At 47.1% G+C, this 23040-nt stretch overlaps 1 long non-coding RNA gene across 1 annotated transcript in view; it reads left to right on the top strand.

Annotated features, from left to right (window-relative positions):
- Positions 1-1441: 1441 nt before the first annotated feature.
- The window catches only part of LOC127480775 (uncharacterized), a 31960-nt gene continuing 10361 nt past the window's right edge, over positions 1442-23040 (top strand). Inside the window, exons 1-2 of the long non-coding RNA XR_007908015.1 lie at positions 1442-1495; positions 1745-1788. This is a non-coding gene — a long non-coding RNA (uncharacterized LOC127480775). The remainder of the gene's footprint in view (positions 1496-1744; positions 1789-23040) is intronic.

Here is a 23040-nt window from a genome sequence, read left to right as displayed (position 1 = left end):
CAGCCAAAAATATGTTCAACTTGTCACATGGTTTGTAGACCCACACCTCAACTAGCAATAGGCATTGTCCCTGAGATGTAATGTCCTATGGCCTCAGTGAAAGTGATATATAAACATATCAATTATACATTATAATATACATATCTAACATTTCAAATTATGTAATGCCACCATCTGCTGCTTTACATAAACAGTGCTCAGCTTCCACCTCTGCTGCTTTACATAACCCTGTCCCAGCCACGCCACTGTGTCTGTGCTGCACGGGGCAGGGGATGGAGGAGGGACTGTGCTGCTTGTTCTCCTCTAGCTAAATGCCTCTCCCTTCACGCAGGGCAGAGGTGGGGAACTTGCAGCCATGAACACCACATAAACTTGCCCATTTGTTTCCCACTTATTGTTCTTGTTCTTCCATATTCAAACCAGGCAGCTTGTGTTTACTTTGATAGTCAAAGTTACTGCAGGGTCAAGTAGAAAGAGAAGATTGGCAGGAAAGGAGCAAATCCTCCTTAAACAAAAATGTCTGCAATAATTAGAAAATGTGACAAGAGAGAGCTGATAAGCAAAAGGTAAGAAGGGAAAAGTAAGCTTCAGGGCAATTAATTAAGATGGTAAATGAAAAACAACCCAAAATTCCTGCAAGCACTTAGCAGATGGGAGAGTATTCTGAGACCATGGTAGTTGTTCAAGCAGTGAGGAAAAGCTGGAAATACAGGGATTTGGGACCATTTTCTAAAGGAGTTGCTTTGTTTTCCAGGAAATAGCCATGAGGAAGGCAAGGCAGTGTTTGGTTTCTTTGCCCAAATCTGTACTTCTGCTGTTCAGGGAGCCTAAAGAAATAAAGGTTCCTTTGCAAAACTGGAGACCCACACCCAGCTCTGCTCTTCAATTGCAGGTGCCAAAACAGTGCTTTGATTAACCTGCAGTGCAGCACACCTCAACTGATGGTTTGGGATGTAACCTGTATCCCACTGTGCAGCTGAGCCCTACTGCCCTTCCATCCTTTGGTAGTCCCTTCCCACCCACCCACCCTCAGCTGCAGAAGAAGCCAAGTGCTGGTGCCTGAGCTCCCTCTGTACCACAGGAATGTGAGAAGTCTCTCTAGGCCCAGCCCCAAGCCCTCAGGTGGGCTCAGTTACCCTCCCCACCTGTCAGGGTCAGTAGAGCAGGTGAGGCACTCCAGGAGGGGAGGGATTAGTGGGTGGATAAATGCAGGAAGGTGACTCCCCTTTTGTCTTTGTCCCTGTTTGTCTTGGGGTTCTGTAGCTGGCTGAGCCTAGGCAAGAGATTTGGGTATTTGGAATCTGGCTGTGGAGGGATGATGGGCTGACATCATCATCAACATCAAAAGCTCTCCTGAGGACTCCTGAAAGACTCAGCTCTGGGCTGTCTCCAGAGCTTTTCTGCTCCTAACACCAGGAGAAGTTTTGCTTTAATGGCTACATCATCACCCCCATTTATGTTCTTTTCAGGACTGAAGCAAGCTCAACTCCTTGGGGTGAGCAGCTTTGTAATAGTTATTGTTGGGGGGTTTAGGGGTTTGGGAGGGAAAGGGTTGGGAGTGCTCCATAGAGGCAGGACTGCCTTCTGTGTTTCAATTCATGGTGGGTTTAGTTTTGATGAGGAGCAAGGGACTGATGTATGTTATGAGGAAGTGATGAATTACCTGGCATGTTTGGAGCACTGGGGATTTTCTCACATCAGGATGATGGTGATTGATTTTTCTTTTTTTTTTTCTTTCTTTCAGATCTGTGGCAGAGGAATCTCTGGATGCCTGATTGCAGCTGACAGGTAAGCTGTGGAGTGAGCTCACCAGTGACTGTGACAGGCCTCCCTATCTCCTGTCCCCACTGCTTTTCAGACTGTAATGGCTTGCTGAAGACATGCTGTCAGGGTGATGGAGGTGTGGAGATTATTAAATGAGGACACCTTTGACTTGGTAAATTGCTTCAGTCTCACAGGAGGCTCTATTATCTCCTACTGGCCCCCGGTTTTAGGGATTAAAGAAGGAAGCAAAGAAGGGGGACTGCAAAACTGCAGTAGTGTTTGTTTTCCTGCAAAGCTGTGGCAGAGCCCAGGGAGGAAGGTGGGAGTGTCACCTGGCTTTGCTTCTGCCACCCTGCTGGGCAGGGGAGGCAGAGGGTTGATTAATTGATCCCAGCAGGTCCTGGGTGCAGAGAGCTGTCGTTGCCTTTGGGGGGGGGTGTGAAGCACAGCACATCTGGTGTCTTGTCCCTTGCTGGTCCTGGGAATTCTGGGGAAATTATTCTGTGTCAGGCTGCTCTTCCCTGCACTCTGCTGTGTAGGCTCCATCCTGCTCCAAGGGAGGAGAGGACTGTAGCATGGGGGCTGGAGTCTGGATCCAAAACTTGACTATCTGTTCCTCTGGAAATGAGGCTGCAGTTCCAATTTATATAAAATCACTCTTCGCCAGAAGTGATGGAGCTGGTTTGGACTAATGACAGACCCTTGGCATGACAGTGTGACTTGAAGTCCCGTGTGCTCTGTTTGTGGTCAGCTGTGAGTTGGAGAGGGAAGGAGGCAGAAAACAGCAAAATGAGCTGAAATTAGGCAGAAAGGTGCTGAAAAAGGAATGAAGCAAAACAGGAGAAGGGTAGAGGTCTGTTTGAGGTGCAACCAATGCAGAAATGCTGCTGTCCTTGGATGACAGTCACTATGGATGGGAAGGCATGTACCTACATTCCTGAAATAAAGTGGGAAATAGTCTGTGAGCGGTTGGTGATTTGTTACATTTGGTAGTTGCTTGCTGAAGTAAGTTCTCTGTTGGTTGGATGTCACAGCAGAAAGGGTGGTAGTCAGAGCTGTAACTGGATTGTGAATGTCTGAGCAGGATTGCCATGCTCTACATGAGAAAGGTGTGCTGGACGAGAGGGACTCTTGTTGCCATGTAGGACTGGCTGTGCAGACCATTCACTGGGAATGGTCCCAGCTCCCGAGACCTGTGTGTGTTTTAGGGTAAATGCTTTCTTGTGAGCGAACTTCCCTGAGCGCACTGAACATGGCAACTGAACAGAAAGAAATATTCACATGTGGTCCCATCTCTCTTCCTCTTCCCTAGGGCTTATACAACTTAAAAAAAAAAACAAAAACACAACCAAAAATAAAAAAAAACAAGAAGTAAAATTAAACTACTCACTGCTGAATAACCTTCTCTAAAAAGACTGGAGTTAACCAAGCTGAATTTACTAAGATCTTTGCAATGAAATGAGCTGATTACCAGTAGGAAGAAACTTAGTTTATTATCTGATTTTTAAAGGCTTGAATAATTTTAGCCATTGGCTTTTTTGTCAGGCAAAAGAACTATTTCAATTATTATCTCTAATAACTTTGGAGGGCATCTTTAAAGTTCTTTTCCATGAATCCTATTTCAAATGCTACTGCAGAGATAAAAGCAGCGAGCTTAACCCAATGAATAACTGATAAACCAGAAATATCACTGCCTTGCCTCGGAAAATCACAGCTCAGAGCTCGTCTCATGGATGTAATCAGAGTCTGGGCTCTCACTGGCCTCTATTGGCAGCAAAGCTCTCTTATGATATTCTGTCATTTATGACAGTTCCTCCGGAGAGTTCATTAGGGTGAACATTAATGTGGCTGAATCCAGGAAACTGCTTTTCCTGACATAGTGCCAACATCTATTACAATGCTGTGCGGTGCAGGGGGGAGCTTTATGGTTGTTTAATGTGTGTGTGTGTGTGTTGCAAATGGTATCACTTTTTAACTCTCCATAAAGCAGTGTCTGTTTTCTGAATTGCCACCACTATAAATATGTTTAATGGGGAGCCTGAGCAGCTGTTGTGTTCAGCAGTTGTCTGTGATGATTATGGATTCGTGGTTACAGTTCTCAGTCCTGGAGAGCTGCAATTAATCCATACCATTCTTCAGACCATCATCAGCGTGAGCACTTAGGTCTCCCCTGCTCTATTGGCATTTCTTAGAGTTCTTTGTACATAAAATCTGTATTAGGAATTGAGGCAAAGGAAAGAAGCAATGGCAAAGAAATAACCAGTGGCTTTCCCTTCTTGCATCTGTCTCCAGCAGCCGTGTTGTGCAGGAGCAGCTACTCTGAGCCTGAAGCTGAGTCACTTGTTTCAAGCACAGCCACGGTGCAGTGTGGAGGGCTGGTGGGGTGGACTCTGTGGGCTTGCTGCTTCCATGCATGGCAGAGCATGCGTGTGTACGGTTTTAAAAGAAAAACAAGAAAAACCAAAACAAAACCCCTCAAATCCACAGAAAAAAACTGTGCTTATGATAGTAGGAGCAACATCAGGCTGAGGCTTATCATTATTCATTGCACACTTGGCTCAGAGGGAGAACACTGGAGCTGTAAACTACCTCATGCTTTTTCCCACAGCCTTATTCTAATCTCCTTTCTGGGTCAATTCCCAGGTAAGAGAGCCATGCCATTCCATTTTTAATTGTTTTCAGCTCAGGCTCCTGATTGCCAGCACAGGACTGGCAGAGCTGCCAGGATACACTGAAGCACGTTGAGTACAAGCACCTTCTCTGGTTGGTGCTGCTGTGGGCACTGTGCTGAGGAGACTGCCATGGATATGGGCATTCATCTTAGTCAGCTGTAAAGAGCCATGTCTGCCAGGTGGGAGAAGAGGAGAAGACAGCTGCACTGGATCCAGCTGGCTCTGTCTGCCTGCCCTGTGGGCTGGGACAGGGGGGTCTGAGGAGTCTGAGTTGGACACTCAGCCAACAGGCAGGGGTATGACTTTGGGGAAGGACCTTGGGGGCTGCTGAGTGAGTTGCTCTGCTCAGTAGGAAATCAACTTGGAGCCCCAGTAACCTTGTGGGGTGCAGGGGACCCCAGGAATGTTCATTTGAGGTTTATCAAGTTCAGATCAAAGAAGCAGAACATTAGGAACTGCTGATGGCTGCCATGGAACAGGAGTCCTTATACCTGTGCAGTGGTAGGAGATCAAGCACGGTGAGTCACGTAGAGTTGCCTAAGAGACGGGATTGGAATGTTGGACTGGAAGAGAAAATCTCCAAATCCTGCTGCAAGATGTGAACCCAGGACAGGATTTCCCTGGCTGATCCCAGGGAACACACAGCTTGTATGGGGTTGTAGCTGGAAGGGAGGCAGAGCACCTGGGAAACAAGAATGGTAATGGATGAAGAAACAAAATCTCAAAGGAGCACAAAGAAGTTCTGTGCCTGTTCCTGGCCCGTGCTGGTCTCCAGCACCACGGCTGCAGGAGCCAGTGTGGGCACTGCTGCCAGGAACTGGGCTGGGGACATGGCCAGGAGTGTCCCTGTGTTGGGAAGGAAGACCATGCTTGGTTTTCTACTTGCCCTCTGCAGCACTTCTGAGTTTATCAAATGGGTTTTGTTTGCTTTTTCAAGTCTAATGATGTCAGAGACAGCCAGGTTATAGCTCTGTTTTTAATAATTAGGAAGATTGGTGCAGTTAACAACTAGTTATTTCCTTAAACAGCCTGGGTTAGTAAACCTATAGCTGATGAATATGCTGGAGTGACTGGATTGATTGATGGTAATTTCAGGATGTGACTGGGAATTCAGTTGTCTCTTAAAAAACATTGAAACAAACAGCTTACTCTGAGTTGGTTTTGTGGGGCTTTAACAGCCTTGAGATTTTGTTCCAGTCTGGAACAAAACAACAACAAAACAGATTTACTAGGCTAATAATGTTTTTAAATGGTTTTGCTTTGCTGCAGTAAAATAATTTCTGTTCAGCTAAATCAGTGCTTCAGTTGATTCTGTTTTACATGAATATTGATATCTGCCCAGCACAGGGGTCTGGCTTGTACCATCTTGTGTTCTCTGATTGATTGAGTGATAACTAACAGCACAATTAACTTCAAAATAAGAAATGCTTCAAAGCCAGCCCCCTCCAAGTCTCCTTTCCAATAAAATCCAAACAAAACAATTTGAGAGGTTCAAAGTGCTGCATTTTGAGGGCTTTCTTTCCTAAACAGGTTTGTTTCAACCCTCACTAGCAGGAGGGGTGCTCAGTGGGCTCTGCACCATTCCAGGCATATGACAAAGGTGGCTCTGGGATGCTCAGGGGATGCACAAGTGTAGGTGTGGTTGAGTCACACGTTGTCAGTGCTGCTGCCAGGCTGGGGGAGGAGGAGAGACACAGCCCCACATGTTGCAGTGTCATCATTCCCACGCAGGCTGCAAGTGGAGCCTGTGGTCCCTGCCCCTGCCGTCCCCGAGGGCAGCAGAAACGGGGCTGGGGGAGAGGGAGAGAGGAAAAATACCAGAATAAAGAAACTTGATCAGCTAATTGGTGAAATCCTCTTTCTCTGGTTGACTGTATTCATGTTGACAGGAGCCTCTCCTCCTTCCCTGGAGTGCTCTGGCAAGTGAGACTCTAGCAAATAAAGCAAAGGATCTGCTGGATGCACAGCCATGCATAATTTAGGAACACTAGAGCCTTCTCATCACAAACTGGCATTCAGTAAGCGCTAACACAACTCCTTTGTGAATAGGAATTTTTGTGAATTTCTTCTTTTTTTGGTGAGATTTGGACATCAGACCCCTGCCAGGAATTAAAAATTGACTGTCAGGAAGTGCATTAGCAGAACTAACACTTAACAGACACATCCGTTCGTGCCTGCACGCAGTTCAAATAAAGGAATGGTTGTGGATTCTTGAGTGGGGTAACTTTGAAGGATAGTATAAATAAATAATGGAAGACTACGTTTTCCTTGAATTCACACTTTTCACCCATAAGTCATAAAACCAAACTTGACACTAGAGAAAATAGCTGGAGTGGGTAGACAAGGAAAACTCTTTCACTCTAAGGATGTGGAGGGAACGTGTTTTATGTCTCTGGACCTGGTGTGTGAAGGGAAAGATCTGTAACTCTGTAACTGTGTGTCTGTTCCCATCAGGTAGGTGTTTCATGCAGGGAGAAAGACAAAAAATTATTAAAACTGATGTTGATGTTTACTTGGACTAATAGAATGTTGTGCAGCATCACCCGAATGAAAATCAGGTTTGTAATTAGTAGGTGGTTCATCCTGTTCTAACAATGCAGAATAATTAATTCTTCTTTTTCATGCCACAAATAGTAATTAAAGAGAAATATTACATAGCTGCACCTGGTTTTCATTATATGGCTGCAACAGTGAGTAAACTAAATCTTTTATTGATGATAACAGCCATAAGTTTGAAAACTGAGTGAAGAGTGTGGAAACCCCTCTGAGGTTCCCTAGAGACGTGAGAAATCTGAAATTATTAAAACATATGGTGGCACATACTGATTACCAACAGCTCCCGCTGCGGTTGTGAGTCCTCGTTTCTCTTTGACTTTCAGTTTTTCTAAGGATTCTCAGCTTGGTTGGTTCTTCCCCTTCCTTTGGTGAATCTCCTGTGACAGGGAAGCCCTGTCCTGTGCCATGGGGGACGGACAGTCCTGCTGCAGGGATGGTTCGCTTGTGTCCATTCAGCACCATCCCCTGAGCCCCATCCCTGTCAGGTCTTGGGGCAGTTTCAAATCCCATTCACCTCCACAGCCCCTGAATCACAAGGTTTTATTGTGCTGTAGTTTTAAAAAAGCATTGTTGTGTAGCTGATATTCATGTGGAGTGTTTACACCTGGTATTTGAGACCCAGAGAGGGAGGGAGTCTATTTGTATGTCTGCTTGATGTATTTATACTGTTTGCCAAGTCCCTGAGTGCAAGGACATTCACCACCAGTCAGTGGCCATCATCCATTGCCGTTCTTCTTTATGCATGCATAAATATTTATTCATATTGATTAATATTTATTTCTCATAAATAATACATCACTGCGATCCCGTGTGTGCCGTTGCAAACAATGAAGGAATACACAAAGGGTAATGAGCATGGTGAAAAGCTGCTCCATCCCTGTGGAGCTGCTTGGAGTGGGACACATCTGCTCCTGCCCTCAGCTCAGACCCAGCTGAGTGGAACCTGCTGCTGTCTGGGCACTGCTGCTGCCTGCTTTGGGAGGAAAAACTGTCCTCTGCCCCAACTAGAGACAGCCAAGATGAAGCACATGACAGCAGCTTGCTCTGTTGGCTGCAGGTGCCTGGTGCCAGGCTGCAGGGATGCCAGGGATGGAGTGCTGTCACCCACAGGGGCACGAGTCAGGTGCTGCCATACCAGTGCCTCACCAGTGCCATGCCCTGCTGGCACGTGGGGATGGAGAGCTCCAGGTGCCAGGGCTGAAAGCATGATGTTAACTGTTGCTTCTCTGAACAACTCAAGTTATTAATGTCAGTAATTTTTACCAATCTTGTCACGACTAAGCAAGATAAAAGCTGAGCCCAACAGGAGGGAAGGAGGGAAATAACATTAGAGGTGAGCACTCTGCAGCTCCTACACCAGGAAAGGTGGGTCATTTTGAAGCAACAAACAGCAGAAACATAAAAGGAATAAACAAAAGAAAGAGAAAATAGGGAGATGGGATTAGGGTAAAGCCTCTGGTTTATCAAGTTCCATTTGAACAGTGATATGGGTTCTGGGGGCACTCTGTGGTGCGTTGGCACCGCACCCAGTGCTGGGGCAGGGACCGGCCCCACTCTCCCCGGTTTCCTGGGTTTGTCCTTGTATATTTGTCTTGTTGTTACTCTTGTCCTTAGTAACCTGACCCAGTTTCCACTTGTTGTATATTTACTCCCTATGGCAAACCCCAGAGTCCACAAAGACAGTATGTATCCTCTTCCAAATTTGTTGTGAAATGATTGTCTGGAGGCAAACTATAATTTCCTAAGATTGCAAAACGTTGAGAAACCCCCATTTCAGATGGCAGCGCCTCAGCTCCGCAGAAATCGCTGTCTTTGGCCACTCAGCACCAGTTCCCCACGGACTCTGCTCCTGTTGTTTTTCTGAACCACTGGCTAATAATCACAGCATGTCTGCTTGCATTAGTGTTGTGATGCAGGGGAGGAGCTGGACGAGACACTTGTGTTGGTGTACAAGGCAGGTGTGATGGTGGTGACATGGGGCAGGTTTGCAGTGCTCCAGCTTTGTCCCTGCCCACAGAGGGGGTTCTGGCCTGGGAGGGGTGGCACAGAGCCCTCAGTGTTACCTTGCCCAACGTAAGGAGCATTTTAAGGGTTGGGTCCAGAGGGGCAGTGTTAAAAGTCTAATGAGTAGGAGGAGATTTTACACCAGTGGGAGTCTCTTATGTATCTGATGTTATTTAGGAAAAAATCCAGAGAGAGATTCTCTATTTTTAAATAGAGTTGCATATTTTATCTATCAAGAGAGCAAGCCTGGTGTGTCAGAATATGTAAATACATTGGGTAGCTCTGAGGTGGAGAAAAGAGCCAATATTAAAAAAAACCACCAAAACAGATTTGAATCTCTGGCTGCCTCATATCCTCTGCTGCAGATCCCTGCCTCCTTAGGAAATAAAAGATACTGTGTAACACAGTCTGAGCTGTCACAGTTAAGTTCTATAGCTCCAGTGTTTAGTACTCCTGGATGTAATTGGGATGCTGTACATTTTCCTAGTCATTACTTGGGAATGACGCTCTACAAAGTCAGGCTGAAAATCAATTGGAAAGCTGACTTCTTGCAACTTCCACAGCTTCTTTGCTTTCCTTGATAGTTGAAGTATTTTCTCTCAAGAAAATTGCATCTACTGAATCACTGTGCTGCTCTGTCATGTCTTGCTTTCCGTTCATAGCTGCTCCATCTTTTCAGAGTAGAGATTTCATTAGGGAAATTTTGAGGGTTTTTCTTTTAATTAAAGGAGGTATCACACTTCCTTGGTCAAACTACAGCTGCTAATTCCCAGCTGTCATTGTGGCATTTGTTTAATTAAGAACAAAATTATCTGCATGACTGGAGAACCATGAGACATGAGACAGACTACTGGAACATTTGCAGGGTGGGAGCTGTCGCTGGGGTAAATCATCACTGCAGGTCTGTGGAAAACGAGCACCTTCTGTCGACTGGGGACAGATTGGAGCAGCAGGAGAGGGGGAAACAATCTCACCTCTTCCTTGGCTCTGAACTGCCAGTTAGACATCACTAATGGTGCTGATAAGGATGTCTCCCCACAGACCTCTTGCTGTCCAAGGGTGCCTTTCCTCTTGCTCTCATTCAAGACAAGCTTTTTGTAGGAAGAAATCCCAAAAGTCCTAACAAACCTCCAGTGGTGGCTGGGTGCTACGGGGCTGCTGGAGTGGGTAGCCCAGAGGATGGCCCAGCTCTCCCCTGCCTCCCTTGGGTTCATGGGATTCATTTGGGCACAGGCAGGACTGGCAGGTTGAGCTGAATGAGTTGTGACACCAGGAGAGTCTGAGATGTTCATCACAGCTGTGTTAAATGGTGACCTGGGTGGCAATTTCCCACAATCTTTTTTTTTTTTTTTAACTAGAATGACAAAATGGATAATTGATGAGTGCAAACCATACTTCCAACCCTGTTTCTGAGCAGACTGCTGAATCCACTTGACAGTAACACAGCCATGGGGCTTCTGCTGTGAGAGTCCCCTTGGCTGCTCCTCACTCTCTGGGGCATCCTGTCCCATGTAGGGGCACAGGAATTTAGGCATAATCCTCTTTTGTGAGTGCCAACAGGATGGAAATAGCACAGCAGTAAGAGCTGGGTTCCTAAGGGGCTATGTCCCCCTCCCTTGAGGAGTTTTTAAAGCCTGGGAAGGTATAAACCCATTAAAAATCTCATAACAAAAGGTGAAAAATTCAGAGAAAACTTGACCTGTTAATAAAGGATTTAGTCAAATGCTTGTGTAAATATTTATACTGCACTATACCATTAGCTTTTCCAGTTAATCTGTTTTCTGTGCTAAAGGCTCTGAGTAAAATATGTTCCCAGAGTTGTTTATGATAAAAATTAGTGCTGTATCTGGCCTATTACTCTTCCATAAATTATTAAAAAGGGGTAGATGCAAAAGTCCATTTCTGAGCGGCCTTTTTTTCCCCCCCAACCACAGATCATTCTTTTCTCATCTGGAAAATAAAACCGTGAGAAGGCAACAGAAAGGGCCAGTTTCTGGGAAGTCTGTTTGGTTTGCTTGTTGTTTTGCAAGGCAACTTCTATTTGCAAATGGAAAATTCTTAAGAATTTAAAATGTCACTTAGAGCATCTGCAATTGCCCTGTAGAAGAGTTTGTTCACCTGTCAGCCTTTATAAGCATATGAACATGGATTTCTTTTACTCCTGGGAAATCTTGTCCAATTCTAACACTTTTCAGTGAGGTTGTCAAGGGGATAGCCTGAAGTTAAACACAGGAATATATTATTGCATTTGACACTTTTCACAAACATTGTGCTTAGTGTATTTTGAATATTGAACGTGGACAGTGTGCCCTTCAGCACATGGATAAACCTGATTCATGCCAGGAGTCCACTTAGAACCAGCAGAGCAGCTTCTGGATGAGAGGCTGCTGAGGACCAGTTCTGGGCTTCTGCCCTGGAATAATGAGATGCTGCTTCACTTGTGTGAGGAGCAGAGTTGAGCACTGGCCCCTTTGCCTCTCTCTTGGTCTGTGCTCAGCTGCCTTGTAAAGCAGATACTGATCGAACAGGAGTAAATATTTATAGAAATTCTGAGACTTAAAAAAATCCTGCCTCACAGGGGTGAGGTACCCAGGGGTGCTCACCAGGAAGACTTGCTTGTGGCCACAGTAGCATGTGAGGTGAGTGCAGCCAAGGTTCCTGGGGTGGTAGGGACACATCCATATGAGAGAGAACACCAAGAGATCCCAAAACAAGACATCAAGACGTTTTCCTCCTCCCTTGTCAGCTGGAGGGACCACCAGTGCAAACACCATAGCACTGTACAGACCTGGTTGAAAGCAAACGATGTTGCTCAGTCTGCCTGGAGCTGGAGCATTTAGGGAGGGAGACAAGCAGGGAAGGATAAAGACAAGGAATTTGTGGACCTTCAGGTTTGAAATGCTCAATTTTTAAATATCAAAATATTCTCAGAACTGTTGTGTTTCCCTTGGCTGCATCCACAGCCCTTGGGTACTGCAGCTCCCTCACCATCGGTTGGGTTGTTGCAGCCGAGCCTGGATTTCCCCCTCTGCCAAAACCTCTCCAGACAGAGGCTTTCAGGTACACCTGTCTGTGCTGCAAGGGTTCATCCTGCAGATCCTAACAGCAAGAACATGTGCTAAAAACAAATGCTCAGTTTGAGTTGTCATTGAAAGCAAATGCCGAAGCTGCATCTGCAAGAGCCGCCCTCCGTGTGGTGCTGGAGGGATCCGCGCTGGATAAACACGTAACTTAGCAACAGACAGCAAATCGTGCGGGTTGGCAGGGAAATGTCAGCACAGCGTTTACATCAACTTGTACCTGTGCAAGCAGATCGCCCAACCTGCCGTGGTGCCCCCCTGCCCACCCGCCCAGGAGGCTGCCCTGGACTGTCCCACAGCGCTCAAGCATTCGGGACTTCAGCTTCGCTGGCTGCTGTTTCCCTGGACTTGTTCAGTCACTTCCACTTTTCCACAGATCTGATAAAAAGTGATTATGTCCATTTGTTGCCAAAGGGAGCCATCATGAACAAAACCCTCTATGTCTTTATCCATCTCTTTCTCAAAGTGATGAACATCCATTGAGCCAACAGCGTTGCACCATGTATCTGCAGGAATTCTTGTAACAGATGTGCTGAGGCTTGGAAAAACTTATTTTAGATAAGCCAAATAATCTTTTCAATTATCTTTTGCTGAAAATATTGTATTTTTATAGGCATTCAAGAGTGTTATGGCATAAAATACCAGCCTAATTAGCATTATCTTCTCTATTATGTTTGCTGAAATATTTTTTGGAGTTGTCAAATATGTGGCTATTTTGTTATTTGGGAAGAAGGCTTTAGCAGCTGGGTAGTTTATTTCTTGATTGTGTAGTTTGATCTACATATTTGATTGCAAGATGTTATCCAAAAGGATAGCAGCAGCTCATACTCGTTTATCAGGATTATTCCATCATGGCAGGAACAGATTCCTCAGATGGGTCCTGCAGCTCCCAAGGTTGGCACAGTGGGTGCTGGGGCAGCGTTCCCCCCTCCTGGCACCCTGCTCAGTGCCCCTGTCTGGGTGAGCTGTGGGCAGTGCCTGACACGGGTACGGGATCTCCTTGGAGCCAGTGAGGGAGTGAGGCTGTGCCCTCGCTTCACAGAACATGCACACGTGAGACCCCCTGAGCTCCTGCCCAGCTCCTTGAGCACTGAGCTCCTCATGCTGAAAAACAGGTTTTTCCCACAAATTTGGTGATGAGGTGCAAGGCTGATAGAAAATCCCTCCAGCTGCTGTTGCAAAACACCATTCACCTGAAATGAAGGGAAATTTTATTGCACCAGGGAGCCAGCAGAGGGGATGCATCTACAATTCTTCCCAGTTCCTCCAGGAAATGCTATTTGGTTCTGCCGGACTGGAGCCGTGACTGCTCTGGGGCTGCTTAGAACTGTGAGAGAGGTGCTGCGTGTGTGGGTTTGCAGCCGAGATGGGGGGTGAAGCATTGTGCTTCGAGCACCGGTGTAGCCATTTACTTAAATTATCGCTAAACCTAATGTCACCCCGGCTCCTCCATCGCCTGTTATTGAGTGCTCCAGCTGAGTAATCTCATTAGAATTTGTGTCGTTCTCACCTCTGGCAGCATATACACAGCCTCGGAAAAGGTTATTCCCACAATATTGCATGACCTTGATGAAAGGCTAATTTGATAAGAATTCAATTTAAAATTCCATTTGTACTGACAAACCAGGATTTTATTGATGTCACAAATTTTCAGCAGTGGAAGCGACATTAGGAGCGAGACTGCCTTGTTTGCAGGCCTGGAGGTGGAGAAAGTGGAGGATTTATATCAATGGATCGACGTACCTTGCAGCAGTTTAAATGCTTCAGTAAACTGTTCTTAAGTTTTCTTTATTGTCTTATTTTTCTTTCTGGTTTACTTAAAGAGACCTTGGCAGTGGTAGGGACAAAGCAGTGGCTGATAAGGAAGGATATTTCCTTGTGCATTTTGAAGCTCATTTCCTACTTGCCTTTTCATCCTTGGGTCTCTACCAGGTTGAGGCAATAGATAGAATAAATAGCCCAATCTGCTCTCTGAGTGGGGGGTTCATGCTGTGAGTGCAGGTTCCCCTTCTCCCTGGCAGAAGCCACAAGGTGGCTGTGGGCACAACAGGCTGAGCTGGGCGGGGGGGTCCGGACCCTGCTCGCTGTGCCTGCACCACAGGGAGTGGGCACTGGCATTGGTCATGTGCTAGGAGCAGATGGGGAGTCCCTTGTCCAGCCAGTGCCAGTGTCCAGCAGCTTGGTCTGATGCTGAGAACCATGTTTAATGCTTACCATGTGTGATCAGTAGCTGCTGAACCCACGTACTGCCTGTGCCCATCACACTGCCTGCTATGCCTCATTAACATCTCCTAATGAGAACCCCATGCAAGGCATGGCAGAATGAAGGTGGGGCTGTGGTAGCCCATTGCCAAGGGCACAGGGAGTGCCGTGCCCAGGGAGGTGATGGGGGCACAGAGAATAAGGTGGCAGGGGCTGTGGGAGTCAGCGTAGGCAGAAGAAAGTAGCAAGTGCTGAGTGGCAGCAGCCCCGTCACCGTGAGCTCCAAAGCCAGCAGGGCTCAGCAATCTGTTGTTTGTGTGAAATGTGTCAGTGTACTGCAGGGTGGGAGAGTCTGCCTGGAAAAGGCACTTGGAAATAACAGTGCTCCAGTGTGGAGACACACCTGGAGGAAGGGTGCTGGCATCTGGCACGGGTTCCCCAGGTCTGCACGTGCCGCATGTGGCAGCCTGGCTGGGCCAGCCCTCAGGGACAGGGCCTGTGCTGCCCACAGGTGACACCCGAGGCTGAGCCAGGCTCTGTGCAGCAGTTCCAGGTGCCAGGAGATGGCACAGAGCAGGGTACAGAATGGGGCTCCCACCCAAGAATGACAGGTCATGGCCCATAAGCTGCTCGTTGGCACATGCTGCAGTTACAGCACCCGGAGAGCCACAGCACTACAGCAGATCCAGTTATAATTACTCTGAGTTAGTACCTTGGAAAAATCAAATGGGCTCTGAAAGGAATGATAGCCTCAGAAAAAAAACCCATGCAAAATAAAAAGCCAGCCTTATCTGGCTTAATTTCCGTTTGCTTTGATAGATTTTGCAATACATTACTTATTTAATGGATAGCATGAAACATCACACAGTTATACTTCAAACATTCAAATGCCCTGATCATTTAATACTATTTTCCCTGTTTTATTATGCCATAGGCAGAATTTTAATTATAATATTTATGCAAATTATGTTTGTATAATCGTATTTGAAAGACTGTGTGGATCAAATTTTCCAGCCAATTTATCTAAATACAAGCCTTAAACTTTCCCTTTATCACTGTCACAAACACTCTTTCTCCTAATTTGTCATTTCAGGCACTTCCTATTACAGTATCACAGAAGGCTCAGTGTCATTCGTGGCCTCCAAAAAACATAAGGACTTAGGAGCCATAGTCAGAAAACCCAAGCCCATGTTTGTGTATGTGAGGGTGTAGAAAATCTCAGCTCTGTACTTAAAATTATTTATTTTTGAACCGTTTAGTTTTCCCTTTCCCTGCTGGCTATCCAGAGCCTTGTCTCAAAAGGGGAACTGGGCTCAGGTGTGAGGGAAGCGACAGTGCTGTCTGAGGAGAGGGTCAGGGGTGAGTGGAATGTGAACCACCCCATTGTACGGCAGGGATGGCCCGAGCCCCCCCTGCTTCCCCCACCACAGGCGTGTGCACAGCTCTGAGCTGCCATGGGGAGCTCTCCATGGGATGGCACAGGCATGAGCACAGCTCTGAGCTGCCATGGGGAGCTCTCCATGGGATGGCACAGGCATGAGCACAGCTCTGAGCTGCCATGGGGAGCTCTCCATGGGATGGCACAGGCATGAGCACAGCTCTGAGCTCAGGGCTGCCATGGGGAGCTCTCCATATGTGTTCTCCAGCTGGGCAGTTGAGCTCACAGCTCAGGATCTTGCGCCTCTAACAATGGACTTGATGTCTTTCTCCTTCTAAATCTGCTCAGGGCACCGTGTAAATCCTCCCATCCATGTTAGTGGGTGATAGTGTTCGTTAGCAAATGACTGTGTAAATGAGAAAAGCAATTAGACAGATTTGTGAAAGACAAAACATGTATTGATTAATGTAATGACGACACATGCAGAATAATTTTGGACTCAAACGAAAAGTAAAAATCAAAAGGGTGAGGATAAAACCAGGTGTCTTTCTTTCAATTAGGGCATAAATCAACAATTAGGAGCTTTCTCTGACTGCCTTCTGAAAATCCTGGCATTAATCACTGCTACTCTATGCATAACATTCCAAAGAAAGGAAGCAACCGATATTGTCACATAATTAAAGGAAATTATATATCCAATACCTTTTAATGTGATTAACAGCGATAGGATGAAAATGTTTAAAAGCAGCAGTTAAGTGCAATATTAGCTGCCATTTAGGCTGAGCTAAATATCCAAGGTTATATCTACCCAGCTGTGAATTCGGAAGGTTTGCCTGATGGGTAAGATAAAACTCTTCGCTCAGATAATGAGGCAAATAGTACCTGGGAAAGATCATAATTGGTGCCGTGAAACAGGGTCGTGGTGGTATTCAGTTACCAGCTTTCCCTGGGATGAGAACTGAATGTGCACGAAATGTCAGTATATCACAAAGATACCAATATATAAACCAGACATATTATTCTGCAATAAAAAATAGATCCGCTCCTAAATGTATTATGCAAAAGAGAGAGATGAATAGGACTGAGCTGTTCCCTTGGTCACAACCCAGTGCTCTGCACTGATTTCTGAGAGCGGGTGGGATGACAGATGGAAACCAGCCTGGGAAGGGTTTTTCCCAGGGCTGTTTTGGGGAGGGGCTGCTGCCCTGGGGAAGCACACTGGGAAGTCCCTGCAAGCCACTGTTGGAATACAGAGGGCTGTGGGGAGAAAGGTTGAAGGGTGGACAGACAGACTGTCTGTACCTGGTGCTGTGTGGATGCTCGTGCTCCTCTCTCATGCCCTGTGCCCAGGCCAGGGGTGGCCGTGCCCTGGCAATGCTGGGCTCTGCAGGTGGCTGTCCCAGGAGCAAGGGAGGTTCCCCTGTGCCCTGTGGAGCCCGTGAGTCTGTCCAGACCCTGCTGAGGGAAGCTGAACCAGAAGCACAGGGTACTGTGAGTCCTCGCTCCAGTGGCTGCCAGCAGCTCTCCTCCCTGCTGGAGTGCTGGCTCTGCTCTCTGTGTCTGACCCTGGGCTCAATCCCATCCACCTGCTAGGCAGGCAGGAAAGAAAGCGTGCCATTAGATGAAAGTGGACTTCTGGAGGATACATTTGTATTTTCTTTTTAACTGTCTGCTTGAAAGGACACATCATGGAGGGGGAAAAGAGCACTAATGTGCATGAGAATTTCTGTTAATGTGGAGCACATGACAGCACATATATAGATGGGGTTCCATGGTGCAGTGAGTGTATTAAATGGAACAGTTATGTCCTGGCACCAGCACATTTTTCTGGAGCGATAATTTATTGTATGAATGTAGGGACCTGTTAAATTAACTAAGACCCAGTAGAGAAGTGTAAATTAAGAACTCTTATGTGCCCTCCTGTTCTGTCTCCAGAAGGCACCAGTGATCTCACACAGTAAAGTGCTCCATTAGAGCTTGTGCTTCAGTGAGGCAAGTGGACAACAGTGCTGGTAAATCCGGGTTGGAAGATAATTGTTTTCCTGCTTCCAATGCTCAGCAGCATTATCAAAATCCCGGGTAATGAGCTGTTCCCCGAGTGACCCGTGTGGAGTGTTATAGTTCGGTCTTTGGTGTTTTGAAGAGTTCAGTGAGGAGGTTTCTGTCCCCTTGCAGCAGCACTGGGTAAAGCCATTAGCCCCAGCCCTGGCAGGTGGGAGAGCACCTTGGCAGTGAGTTGGGAACATGGGCACAGGGCTGGGAAGGAAAGAGCAGCAGAGAACTGCCTCGTGCAGAAATGCCTGTTCTTGCTGGATCCTAATGACAGCAGCCAAAATACCAGTGTCTTTAGTTATTTCCTCGTTTAATTTAGCAGAACCAGACAGCTGATGCTTTTTATTTTAATTCAAGCAGAAAGCCTTCCCCCATGCCTGAATTAATACCAGCCCAGTGGCTGGCCTCGCAGATACCAGAGTGCTGGTTTGTTTATCCAGACACAAAGCCTCCACAGACTGGGTGTGGATCTAGTGACTGCAAATCTTCATTCTAAAAGGAAATCTTCTGTATAGTTTCCTCTTGTCTCCAGAAGTCTGAGTGGAGGCCCCGGGGGCTGAGCTGTGGAATGCTGCAGCCCTGTGTCAGCAGTCCTGCCCCCCAGCACGTGCTCTGATGGGCACTGAGCCGAGCACTGACTGAGTGCCTGTGAGGGGGGTGTACAAACCACCTCCCTCCTGTTGATGAGAGCCATGAAGGAGGCTAATGCTGATGCCACTGAAAAAATCCAATGTGACTAAATGTGTGCTCTCCACGGCTGCTCAGCTGCCCCTGGGGTGACACTACAGGTCCATGCAGCAACTGGGAATGACCTTCCCTTCCCTGCTCTGCTTGGGGACAGCCCTGCACCAGGCTGCTGTAGCTCAGGGTTCCCTGAAGGACCCCAGTGACAAGGGGAGCCTCCACGGCATGCTCAGCAGTGACTGGCTTCAGTTTTCCTTTTCACTTCTGAGTCTAAAATACCCTGAACACGTGTCCTTCCAGGAACCACAGTAATCAAGCACCCCCAGTTTTTCTCGTGTCCTTTAAAGTACTGTGTCAGCTTAATGAATGTTTTGATATGTCCCACTAAATAACTTTTGCAAGCCCCCCACTAAAATGTGGCCTAAAAAGATGGAAATCAATACTGGAGTGGTGGAATTTGCCCAGTCGTCTTCTTGAAAGCAGTTAAATGACTGGGTAATAGATCCATAAATGAACATCTTATTAGCCTAATCCTGAATGGAAGAATACACAAATTAGCCATTTGTTCAGTGGATATCATTTAAGCTTGCCATCCATCTTAGTCAAAGGAGGTGCCGGGTTTAATTTATCAGTGCCTGGGCAAGAACTCCTGGAGAGGGAAGGGGGGAGCAGCAGTCTCCCACTGGTGCTCTCCTGCTGTGCATTAGCAAAGCTGTTGTTTAATTCCAACACACCTAAATGCAGCAGTTCCTGCCGTGGGCTGTCCCACTTCCATGGGAGGAGCGGTGGGGTGAGCAGGAACATCCAGTTGTCAGAGGGTTGGGCTTGTGCTGTGAGGGCAGCCAGGGAAAAGGAGCAAGCCCTGTTTAAGCAGGGTGACCACCATGGCAAGTGCTTTCTGCTGCATCAGGTGGCAGAGGTGTGGGGCAGGAGCTGCTGCAGGTGCTGTGGGACCCAGCAGTCCTTCCCCACCTCCCGAGGAGCAAATCGCCTGGACTCTGTGGTGTCCTTGTCAAAGCCTGAAGCTGAACAAGAGACTTGTGCTCTCTTTAAAATTGACTGATTGAGACATCATTTGGATGCAAAAGTTGTCATCAGTATTCATGTCCTCGGTCTCAGATGGCTTTTATTGAGCCAGATTTGAAATGATCGGAAGTGGGAGAGTGGCAGGTTTTGAGCCAAGATTTGGGAGGTCGTGCTGGGCTTTGCAGAGGTCTCTCTGAGGAGAGCCAGAGCCTGGTCATGGAGGGGGTTTCTGGGTTTTTATTAAGCTGTGTGCTGCGAAGAAGTGGTTGTACAAGAGGGACAGGACAATCACCTTTGTCAGTGTTGGTAGCTCCAAGTAAATCAGCATGCAATTGTTCTCCAGAATTAGTATTTCATCAGGCATGATTTAAATACTGCTGTTTAAAGTAACCCCTGACCCATGCCACTCCCTGTCCTGTGACTATGGAGCCAACGTGGCTCTGTTGTGTCCAATGGCACAGCCTGTGGTTGGTGGTTCCAGGTGATTGTTCCTGTTCCTTCCACTGAGGCAGGAGCAGGACAGAGATCCCACAGTGCTCACAGGCATCCTGGGTGGCACAGACAAGCTCCTCTGCCAGACACTGGTGCTCTGGGCTCATTTGCAGGGCATGTTCTGGACACAATGGCTCCTGTCCAGGGCAGGCAGGCAGCAGTTCTGTGCCAGGTGACAGGACCTGTCACCAGAGCTTTTCTCTGCAGCCCCTGAGCTCCCTGAACCATCCAACCCATGTGCTCCTTAGCACAAACACACTTTAGGCATTGGAGGCTTGTGACACAAAGATGTGCTCATTCCCCAAACACACAGTGTTCCACTGGGACACTGCTGGAAACAGAGCTCAAGCGTGGTTTCAAAAATACCTCTGCAAACAGGCAATGCTGGTTGGGTTTGTTGTCCATTTAAAACCCGAGTGAGACAAACCTGACAGCTGTGTTTTGGGGAAAAGAGCACCAACTGGTGTGCACAGGCTGCAGCTCCCACACAGCCAGAGTGGTTGAAGTTGTTGGAAACAGGATGAAATCCTGTCTTGGGCTGTGTGGGCTGGGATCAGAGCCGCAGCCGGGGTGTGACTGCTGGGCTCCCAGCACGGCCCTGCCAGCGCCGCTGGGCTTCCCTCGCTTCTCAAGTGGCTTTATCCAGATATAACTCAAATTATAATATAGCTCCTTAATGTTGCTAACTGTGTGATTTAGGCTTTTGATCAGCGGAATAGAGTGATCCCAAACACTTCTAATGAACTATATATTTATCTGGGGAGTCATACCACTTTCATCCTGCACACAGCTAATAACCATAGCTCAAAAGAGCCCGCTGGCTCCGCATCTCATTTTCAATTCGTGCCTTTTTAAAGGAGATAATTATGGAAAGAAAAATGCAGGAGTTCAGGGAAATGGCTGTGCTGTGTCCATTAGTGGGAGAGGTGTGCAGGAGGTGGTGAGAGCTGGCCAGATCCTCTGCAAACCCCACACAGGTCTCTGCAGCCTCAGAAGAGGAGTGGGAGGAGTGTGGGGGCTGCAGGTAGTCACTGTGACAGTCTGTGACACTCCAGTTGCTCTTCCTCTGTGTGAGCCACAGTGGCCATCAGTGGGCAAAGACCCAGAGAACCAGGGACATTTCGCTTCCAGGTCCAAACACTCCTCAGGAGCCACCCAAGCACCCTCCTGCTGCTTTCAGCACCACAGAGCTGCTGGAGTCTCCAATGTCTTGTTTTGCCTTTTCCTTTATCTCTGAAACATTTTTTAGTGCAAGTTAGAAGTTGTTCAAGTCAGGCCAAGAGTTTTAAACCATACTATCAGAGCCACAAAGAGGCATGGAATTATTCTCATCCTTATTTTCATTTTTATGCATTGTTGTTCCCAAATTCTCTACTGAATCAAGGTAGTTCTTGGCTTGCATTTGCAACAGATGTGAGTTCATGACAATGCCACCGTGCAGAGGGGACTGAAATTCCTCCCTGTCCCAAGTAGCCACCTCCCAGCAGTGGTGGCACAGTGGCTGCCATCCCAAGGGCCTCCTGCAGCCCCTCAGCTTTGCAGAACAGAATGGGAAGTCCAGAGGTGGGGGGGCAACTATTGTGGGTCACCTTAAGACCATGTCACAATGCTTCAGTTCTTTATATATTAAGCTTATTTGAACAATGTTCTTTATTCATGAATCACTTGTGGCAGAAAATGTACAACAATGTATATCACATGCTGCAGAGAGTGATAAACAGGAGGTTTTAAGTATCTGAGAAAATTTCATCCCTCTGGCTGCTCTGGTATTTGGGGCCATTTTAAAAATTGTTCTTTGCCAGTAAGAGCTGCAAAGAAATTATCATCAATCTAAAGTGTCCAGGGCCTGAGCTCAGGCTGGGGTTAGTGGCTATTTTGCATTATATTGACGTGGTGAAATGCTGGTTGGTTTTTCTGAAATAAAAATGGCAACAGCCAATAATTAATGTTCCCATAGTTAATTAAATTGGTCCAGCTGGGAAAGTGAAGCCATAAACTCTGGCCTCAGAGATTTCTGCTGCAGGTCACATCCATTTGCTTCTCCATGTGACTGCAGAGGTCTTGTGTTCAGCCCTTCCCACAGCAGCTCCAGTGACACCAGTGACATGCCCCAGACCACCCTGGGGACTTTCTTCTTTCCCTTTCTGGAGCAGACTGGAGTGGCTGAGCACCACTCTGACCTCTCCTCCTCCTGTGCCAAGTCATCACTCATTTGTGGGTTTATTAGCTGTTTATGAACATGCTCTAATATTTTAGGGGCCAAGGCTGACCTTGGCTGTGAGCAATGACCCCAGCTGGGTGCTGTGTGTGACCGTGTAGGGGGATGTGTGGCCTCAGGGACACGTCCCCTCCCCTCAGGGGCATGAGGTCTTGACCAAAAGAGATGGATGAAATAATGACAGTAAGTTTAATGGGCTGTTGTCAGTAGTACACAAGAAACTCAGCAGTTCCCTTAAAACCCCTGTTTAAGCACAGTGGGACAGTTTCTGCTCTAGCAATGGTCTGGTGCCCCTGGACTATGGTTTGGCCCATTTCTGTTTAGGTTTTAGCTTTAAATCTCTTTTTTTTTATTTTCTTCTTGCCTATCAGGGCTGTGTTCTTGTGCTGTGAGGATGGGACTTCACAGAGCCACTACAAGGCTTTTGGTTCATCAGTTTTTAATTAAATTTCAATTGAAGATTCTTTTTCCTCTAGGCTAATTTTCAAATGACAAACAAAATCCCCTTAAGTGCCTTTTCTTTTCTGCCATAAACTAGTAAAGCTGCTGTCAAATTCCTTTAAAAAGTGAACTCCTCCAGCCCCATAAGAGTGCAGATTATTGTTCCATCAGAAATAGAGCAGAGCTGTTCTTAATAAACAGGTGAAATAAAAACAGTTATGCTCTGTGCAGAGCCCAGGTGTTAGGGGTGGAGTAGAGGTGTGCAGCAGAGCACAGGTGACTCGTCCTGGTGCTGATCTCCTGGGAGATTTCCTGGGAGGAATTACAGTGTCATCCAGCTGAGAAGCTGAATTGTGCTGCAGAACTGCTTGTAAGGAGAGTGTCCAGGGCTGGGGTGCTGCTCCCGAGGCCCCTCTGCCACTGCCCTGTTGGCAGCTGCTCCGTGGGGCTGCATCCAGAGCCCCCAGGGCT

The sequence above is a fragment of the Manacus candei genome, unplaced genomic scaffold (genome assembly GCF_025592945.1).
Source record: "Manacus candei isolate 608988 ecotype Guabito, Panama unplaced genomic scaffold, ASM2559294v1 h1tg000076l, whole genome shotgun sequence".
Taxonomy (NCBI): domain Eukaryota; kingdom Metazoa; phylum Chordata; class Aves; order Passeriformes; family Pipridae; genus Manacus; species Manacus candei.
This window is presented reverse-complemented; position numbering and strand designations above follow the sequence as displayed.